Below are 9,716 nucleotides of genomic sequence, written 5' to 3' on the forward strand. Positions count from 1 at the left end.
ATAAAAAGGGTCAAATAATTCATAGATTGGAGCTCTGTCATACTTCAATGAAGGTGTCATTGAGCAGAGACAATGAAACAGTAAAAATGTGAAAAACTACTTTTAAATATAAACTGTGGGATATCAAAAAAGTCATTTTTAGGAGGAGGAGGATAGATACAATTGTTTTTCTCATCAGTTTATTTTCACCTCGGATGTCCTTTAAGGAACTACAAGTCCCACAATGCATTGCAGGAGTCAGACATCCACAGTCATGATTCATAAAGGCAAATGCATTGTGGGACTTATAGTTCCATAACAGCTGGAAAGCCAAGTTTGCCTATCACTGCCCTGGAAGATCAGGCCTTAAGCCTAGTACATACATCCAATGTTACCACTACCACGCAGTATGAGACGTTACCTACACAATCTGTTCATAATATTCAAAATCTGTTGTACCTCATACTACATGGAAGTGGCAAAATTGGCTAATTAAAGTTGTATCTGGATATGCCCCCTTATTCTTCAAAAGAAACGCTTTGAATAGATTTCCACTACTGTAAAAATCCATCATCATATTTCGACAGTTAATTCTTCAGCAAAGCCTGTATTTTCCTTGTGCATTGAATATGACATGTATGGTTTTGCTCAGTGCTGCAGATGAGGTTGCATTTTTTTTTTCCCCCTTAATCAGCCTTTAAGGAATCTGGTTAATCAAATCAGTGGGTGTTTCATTTTGTCTCTTCACAGGGTTCTATGCTGATGATGACACTTCATCTACTGTCCTTGGCTGTTTCCGCGGATTCCGAAGGCGCGAATGAAGTACGTGTTACGACCTTCCAAAGACAGGATGTGCAATATAAATGCAAATCGTTATCTTCTTTGTTGTCCATTGATTAAGAATGACACATGAGGGAAGGAAATATAATTAATAATTCCGTAACCCTTTTATTTCATGCATGGAAATCAGGAAGATATTCTGTATATTGGTACAGGTATGTGACAGGTGAAGTGGTTGTGAAGAAATGGTAGATATAGACTAATACTTGTAAGAGGGTCCATGTAAACCCCAGTGGGATAAATGAGTGAGATGAATTAATCTCGCCCACGCCACCCACACTCACCAATTGGTTAAGGGATACTTAAAGTGAACCAGAGACAAAGCACCCTCATGTATTTTTTCCATATATATCAGTGGGAACATTAGAGAAAACACCTACCCTGCTCTCTGTTTCATTCTTCACTGCTCAGCCTGCTTTATCAGGGCTGTTAACAAGCAGGCTGAGCAGTGAAGGATGAAACAGAGAGCAGGGTAGGTGTTTTTTCTAATGTTCCCACCGATGTATATGTATATGTATCTGGTTCAATTTTAGCCAAGCCGCCCACTTACCTGGGGCTTCTACCAGCCCCCTGCAGCCGTCCTGTGCCTGCGCAGCCACTCACCAATGCTCCGCTCCCCGCCGCGGGTTAGTTTTGTGAAACTTTTTTTTTAGGCGGCTTGGCTAAAATTGAACCAGAGACGAAGCACCCTCATGTATTTTACCATATATATCAGTGGGAACATTAGCACCAGGTAAGTGAGACTCTTTTTTTTAGGCAGCTTAAAGGGGAACTTCAGCCTAAACAAACATACTGTCATCAAGTTACATTAGTTATGTTAATTAGAATAGATAGGTAATATATTCTCTTACCCACCCTGTTTTAAAAGAACAGGCAAATGTTTGTGATTCATGGGGGCTGCCATCTTTGTCATGGGGGCAGCCATCTTTTTGGTTGAAAGGTGGTGACAAGGAGCAGGAGACACAGTTCCAACTATCCTGTGTCCTGATCACCCCTCCCAGCTGCACGTGCTAGGCTTCCAATGTCAAATTCAAAATGTAAAAAAAAAAAAAAAAATACACCAAAACAGCAGAACGAGAACAACAAAATCAGAAATCCCATCATGCTTTGCACAGCATCAGGGGAAAAAAGCCCGGGCAGTTTTCTTCTGTGCAGCTAAAAATGAGGCTTGTATAAGAGAAACAAAGTTCTGATGCTGTGAAACTGTTAAAGAAACACCAGGCCTTTTCAGTGCTGCTGAGTCGATTTTTAGTCTGGAGGTTCACTTTAAGTATCCCTTTAAATTGCGTGAATATTGTACGTACACTTACTTATGTATGCCCTGCTCAGTTATGCTCTCAATAAACGTAAAGTTTTTTTTTAAATAAGTATTAATGTACTTTTTTATTTAATTTATTTAAAAATGTTTACCAGTAATTTGATTCCTTTAATTTTTACTGTTAAGCTTTTCTTTGTTATCAACTTACCTAGATCCTTAACAAATGCATTCTCATACAGGTTTAAGTGCTTTTGCCTGTCAATACCTAAATGTTTTTAGTTAACTTACATAATAGCATAATATACAATAAAAAACTTCTTTTGGCTCAAAGTAATATCAAATGTGTAAAAATATTCCCCCCTCCCCCAGCCCTTTTCACCAGATCATACTCCACCGGTGCTGGAAGATGCCAATGCTTGGCTATGTCATACCCATTCAAAAATCTCCTCAGCAAACTGGCTCTCTTCTACTTACAATCAATGAGGCTTACCTGCAAAACCTCTTTCCTGAGCTTGTTTCAGTCCCATCCCCTGCAATCAGTGATCACTCAGATAACAATCTAGGGCAGGGGTCTCAAACTTGCGGCCCTCGATACAATATTTTGTGGCCCGCACCGGCAAAAGCTTCCTTATAGTTCACTTCAGTGCTCCCAAGTAATCCGCCGCATCCCCGCCGCTAAACGAGGGCTGCAGAACCCCCAAATCGCCCGGGGGGGCAATCTGCCGGCATTTCCTGGAAGGGGCAGAGCTTTCAGCTTCTGCTGTCAATCGCGGCGCATCACCGTCTCTGCCCGCCCCTCTCACTCTTCCTTCACAGAGAGGAGCGGGGAGAAGCGGAGATGCGCCACGTTTAGCTCTGCAGCCCCCGTTTTGCGGCGGGGACACAGCGGATTACTTGTAATGAGAGCATTGAAGCGAACTATAAGATAAAATAGGCAAAATAGTTCGCTTCAGTGTGGATTTGATTTCAAAATAAAAATCAGTGCAAGGGATGGAGGGGGGGGGGGGCAGTTGGGCGGTTAGGGGTGTTCGGGGGGGGCGGCAGCTGCCGATTGTCTTTTTTTTGTGAAATCCCTTATGCGGCCCAGCCTCATCCTGACTTTGCCTCCTGCGGCCCCCAGGTAAATTGAGTTGGAGACCCCTGATCTAGGGCCCATATGCAAGAAACGTTTTCTCTTGAGTTTTCTCCTAGAATATACTTTGGGATCTTCTCTTTAAAATAACTTTTCAGCACTTTGCAATTGAATAAATACCAAGTAGATGAAAAAGTACTATCAAAATTATTTTGAGAAGGCTCTAGCACATTGGTTTAAAAATGCATTTTATTGACAAGGTGTGAAAATTTAAAAGAAAAAAGGTTAATTGTATATGGGGCGTACAAGTTTACTAGCGTCAGCAATGTGACTGATAAGCCTCCAGAACAAAGACGTGATTCCATATAAATGTGTTCCGTTTTTAAGAGGGTAATGCGCAGTAAATCTGAAAGCTATTTTTAAACTATTAATGCTGATCACTGACTCATCCTCGTTACCAGTGACATTAGTAAATCAGGTTCCTAGCGTACACCACAAATTCTGTCTATACCCCCAGATGTTTACAATAGCAAGCTGTTATAGAAAGGAATGCAGAGACCATAAACCATCATGCGCCAGCGGCTGTATCTTCTGCTAGGACTGTCTTTATGAATGATCAACTGGAACTGCAAATTCACTGTATGGCTGAAGGTAATAATATACATACAAGACAATAAATGTCATGTTCTAGTGTCCCTCAGAATTTTACACTTGTGTGGTGCGGTCCGATTCCAGCAGGGTGGGAGACCCCGCCACAGAAGAACTGCTCCGCACCAAACAGTGCCGACAGGGTAATATGCGTAGCGCAGCCCCAGTGATGTACTTCCTGCTGGACAGGAAGTATGTCAATGAGATTCTCATCAGTCTGCACATGCTCACACCGCTCCGTTGTTTACACTTGACTGTGTCACCATAGACTTGCATTGCTGCATAATCCGTGCAGTAGGCACGGATCATGTGGCAACGCATTGTTGACTTTGCAACAGCATTGCAGCTATCTGACTACTTTCATTGCACCACGTCTTGTCGCACTAAGTGTATAAAGGCCCATATCCACTGCACGTTTTTTAGAACGATTCACAACAAACTGTTTTCCGCAATATCGCACAACAAAAATTAATTAAACGTTGTTTCACGTTGCACACCTCCCACAGTGATAATTCATTTCTAAACAACCACCCTGTTGGATTAAATCGTGCATCATCAATCCGATCCTCATTGATGTTTTGCCGCAATCGTTTAAATGATCATTTATGAGATAAGTACTGCATGATGTTACACCCATTTATGGATTACACACAAATGTACATTATATGGCAATAAATGCTCAAGTAAGTGCCAAGCTTGTTTCTCTCTCTTTGTTTGCATACATATTTGGTCATTTTCAATGCTTTGAGCACGCTTGAATTTGGATTACAACTTTTTTTCACTGACAGTTTGCTTGGTTCACACTGTATTTTCATTACTAGACGGCCTGCGCTTTTTTCTCCCATCTTGTCAGAACTCAAATATATCAGTTGCTGTCAGTTATAAATCAGTTGCTGTCAGTTATAACTGAAAGGACAACTGATGAGCAAGGTAATGTCCACATATCCCTAGAGCTCAAGTGGGTGAGATTACAGTTGAACAGCGTGCTGACCAGGAAGCTATTATGTGGTAATGGATATTTTCAAAATGGAGGATGGAAAAAAAAACTGGCAAGTCAAACTAACATATGGAGCTCCCAGAATTTGAAAGAATTATTTACAATATTTTATATTTGCCTATTGGTAAAGACAGATTTTAAGCATCACATTTAAAAAATAAATATGACCAAAATGGGGAAAAATTGACTACATTATTTTGTTATAATTGACACAAATGTTGAAGAATTTATGCACGCAAAAGAAAATGATTCATAGAAATCTTACAACCTTTTGAGCATTTTCAAATGGATCTCACCATGATTAAAGCTAGTATATTATAACCTGCTATGCTGTATAAATATACAATTCCACAGTGAAAGAAACACCTTCTTTTTATGATATAAACCATGGATATGCAGACTCTGTTCAGTGCAACATAAAGTTTTGTTTCTTTTTTGCATTGAGCATTTTTCTTTTTTTTGCCTTCCAACATTCCACTCTGTGTTCTGTAACCCAAGCAGGACTTTATATATGGCTGCAAAAAAGAATATATTGTTAAGTCCATCCCATATGAATCTGTAGTCTCGTACTGCTCCCTATCTGTGAAATGCACTTCCTTGCACAACATTTTTCTTTCTTTCTTTTTTTTTTTGTTGCTTTTTGTTAGCTATCTAGCTGTCTGTTTTACGAAGATCAACTACTGTACTACTGTGCAAGTCCAAATGTTCTCTCTGTTTCGTTGATTCTTTAAAGGGAACCTAAACTGAGAGGGATATGGATGTTTCCTTTTAAACAATACCAGTTGTCTGGCAGTCCTGCTGATCTTTTTGGCTGCAGTATTGGCTGAATCACACACCTGAAACAAGCATGCAGCTAATCCAGTCTGACTTCAGTCAGAGCACCTGATCTGCATGCTTATTCAGGGGCTGTGGCTAAAAGTATAAGAGACACAGGATCAGCAGGAGAGTCAGGAAACTGGTATTATTTTAAAAGGAAAAATTCCATATCCTTCTCAGTTTAGGTTCACTTAAATATAAAACAAAATACATTTATGAGATAGCTAATTGCATGTGCAGTAGTAATGGTAAATAGAACTTTGCTGGAGACTTATGCTAGGTACACACAGTGCAATTTACTGACAGATTTACCATCAGTTTGATTATTTCCAACATGTCCGATCTGATTTCCGATCGATTATCCAATCGATTTTCCGTTCACTTCTATGGAAAATCAATCAGAAAATCGGTTGGAATTCAGATTGGAAATGTTGGAAATAATTGATCCGACAGTAAATCTGTCAGCAAATTGCCTTGTGTGTAGCTAGAAGTACATTCTTGTTTTTAATTTAAAGAGTAACTGTCAGGCTGCAAAAGCTAATTTAAACCTCTATTCTCCTGTGTTAAACAGTTTAGAAGGAAGCCAAAAAGGCAATACTGAAGTTCAAAATCTCTCTTACTTTGATGCTTGTTGAACAGCAAGGCTGGTTATTCCCAAGCTTCTAAGGAGGCCGGCAGGCCACATAACAGATACTGCAAAGCATGCTGGGGCTGCTTCTTCTCCCTACTGCACTCCCTTGGTCCTCCCCTTCATTTCCCTATCCCGCCCTAAGGCTGCTTTCACAGTGAGAAGTTACAGGCTCATGTTACAGCAGCTTGTAATTTGCAGCCAAGCTCACAACACTGAAAAATCTATGTGCTGTTCACAGGGCACATGTTCTGTTAGAGTATACTGCAGGAGTCCGCTATTGTTCCTAGCCACATGGCTAATTAATATTCACTGCACATATTCACTGCACAGTTGTCTGGATCATGAACCATTAGGATCTTTGATCTTGATCTTTTTTGTGAGTCGAATCATCAGGAAGCAGGGTAAGGGAGGATATGACATCACAATTGGCTTCCTAGAAGACAGACAAACATGGAACCTGCCATGAGCTGTCAGGAGCATCAATCTCTGCAAATACTATATAAAAATTCTGTGAAATCCAAACGTGGACAGTGAAATGCATATGTAATGTAAGTACAGCCAATATTTAGCTACCGATATATGTGGTTTTTTTTTTCTCTGAGACTCTGGGCCATATTCTATTGCTGAACTCGCCAGCGCTAAGCACTGGCGAGTTCTTAACTTAGGCGATGGGGGCATCGCCTAGTCTAATAAAACTTTAGACCCCCCCAGGCGGAAAAGAACTCGCTTGGGCGATATAATCGCCCAGCGAGTTCTTAACACCGAATCCAATTACCCTTATCATGTCTCCGGGAAGCGATGCTTCCCGGCAGACATAAGCGTTAGCTTAGACCTGCAAAAAGCAGGTCTAAACTAGCTAACGCACGTCGTCGCCGCTGCATCTGGGAGTCTCCTTTAATAAGGAGACCCCCAGAGCTCCCCGTCGGGTCGCCGCACAGTTTAGAATCCCCCGCGCAGCTCTGCACCGGCACCCCTGCATACATACCGCCGCAGATCACCCGCCGCCTCTCGCCGCAAAATCCGTCGCGTAATTACAGTGTATCTAACACTGTAATTACTGTCGGCATAGAAGGAGCCCGGGCAAAGCATCTTTGAATCTGCAGCCTGGGCTCCCCATTGGTCCGCTGTCTAAACCAATAAAATGGCTCAGACAGCGGACCAATGGGGAGCCCAGGCTGCAGATTCAAAGATGCTTTGCCCGGGCTCCTTCTATGCCGACAGTAATTACAGTGTTAGATACACTGTAATTACGCAACGGATTTTGCGGCGAGAGGCGGCGCGTGATCTGCGGCGGTATGTATGCAGGGGTGCCGGTGCAGAGCTGCGCGGGGGATTCTAAACTGTGCGGCGACCCAACGGGGAGCTCTGGGGGTCTCCTTATTAAAGGAGACCCCCAGATGCAGCGGTGGAAGATGGCGGCGGGCGAGTGCGCATGTGTGGGGAGTGAGGCCGTGGTGCTGATGGACAGCACCACAGCGTAAACCTCACTCCCCATCGCTCGGTAAAAGGGAGCATCGCTCAGGCTTTCGCCTGAGTAATGCTCCCTAACGATCGGCCATCGCGCGAAGGATATGGGCAATAGGATTTGCCGGTAATCCTCGCGCGATGGCAAGGTGATAAGTAGCTCGCATCTGCAAGCTACTTATCACCTTGAATAGGATATGGCCCTCTATATCTAACAGCTCCTCTTTAAGGGCTTAAATTCTACATCTGAGGTGTAATCAGCAGCCAAGTCTGTGTGACATAAAGGACCTTATTCAATTCATTATTTCTTCTAAGCTTTCTCCTCGGTAATATTTTTTTACATCTTATAAATAAAATGCCTGTTAAGCCACTTTTATTTATTTTATTTGTTTTAAGAAAATGCACAGAATAATTATGACAGCACTTTTTCATCTACTTTTTGGTACTTTTTCAATTGCAGAGTGCTGAAAAGTTATTTTAAACAGAAGATGAACTATTGTCACCTAGGAGAAATCTTAGGGGAAAAAGTGAATTGGATTGGGCCCAAAATCTGGTTCATTCAGGTCCCACACAAAAATATAATAAGCTTCTGAAATTTCCAGCACTATCCTGTTATCAAGAGTGTTTGTTCATCCAGATACAAGTGTTTTGGCTTCTGGTTACTTTTCAGGAGAGCTGCCACTGCAATTCAACTTCTCCAACTGCACAGATGAAGCACTGGTTTATTAAGCGTAACAAGAAAAATAAGTAAATAAAAAAAGAAATAGGGAGCCCAATTTTTTAAAGGAGGATTAGTATTATATGTATTTATGTTTATCTCATCATGCCTCAGATCACTTTAAGCACCTTTTAAAAAATCCTGCCGATGCAAGCAATAGATATAGAGACTTATTTCCTGCAACAAAATCGTTTTTTCCTACATTCCAAATCATAACAGTACAAGTGTGTACAGTCTAGGGTTAAAAACCCAGTGTGCTTTGATATTGCATACAACCAACCAAAGCAATAAGCAAGTTATTAATAGGGATGAGCTTACAATATTCATAACACTGTTTATAGCTGTGAAAATTACATTCTCCCCAGAAGGTGAAATATCTGAATGTTTGTGGAAAAGGTTATTTCTGTGACAACAGACAATACAGGTTCTAAGCCCTACTGGCTAAAATGTATGTCATGAAAATGGTCATTTTTCATGGAAATACAATATACTGTTTTTCAAAAATATCTTTATGAAAAAATGCAATTTTTGCAAAAATACTGGTGAAGTTAAAGGGAACCCGAGGAGAGGCTGCCATACTTATTTTCTTGTAAACAATGCCAGTTGCCTGGCAGCCCTGTTGATCTTCTGGCATAAGTAGTGTCTGAGTAAAAACCTTGAAACAAGCATACGGCTAATGCAGTAAAACCGGAGTCAGCTGAGTCACAGTACCTGATCTGCTGCATTCTTGTTCAGGGTCTATGGCTAAAAGTATTAGAGACACAGGATCAGGAGGACTGTCAGGAAAGTGGTTATATTTACAAGGAAATAAATATGGCAGCCTCCATATCCCTCTCACATCGGATTCGCCTTAAAATGGACACATAGGCTTTTCTTTTAAAAGTTTTATTTTTTACTGTGTATTGTGTGAGAATAATAAGGTCTCATTCACACCTGAAAACGAAAACGCAAGCATTTTGCTGTTTTGTGTGCTGTTTTTTTCCCCTCCCAGCGCTCCACTGTGTGCTGCATTTTTGAAAAAGCGCTTTTCTAATCGCTTTGCCAGAGCGTTTTTGAGATTCACTCCATGACGCAAGTCAGGAAGTGAACTCTTTGACCCAGAAAAAAATAAAAACAATATATTTATTCTCAAAAACGCGAACGCAATCGCTGCATACCTTCCATCATAGTAAAAACATCCCAAAGATGGTCCAGGCACCGCTTTGCTGAACGCACAGCGCACGAACTGCACTGATATGAACCTTCTCATAGAGATTCATTTAAGCGTTTTGTGGGCGGTTTTAAAAATCGCCT

Source organism: Hyperolius riggenbachi, chromosome 3 (genome assembly GCF_040937935.1).
Source record: "Hyperolius riggenbachi isolate aHypRig1 chromosome 3, aHypRig1.pri, whole genome shotgun sequence".
NCBI lineage: Eukaryota > Metazoa > Chordata > Amphibia > Anura > Hyperoliidae > Hyperolius > Hyperolius riggenbachi.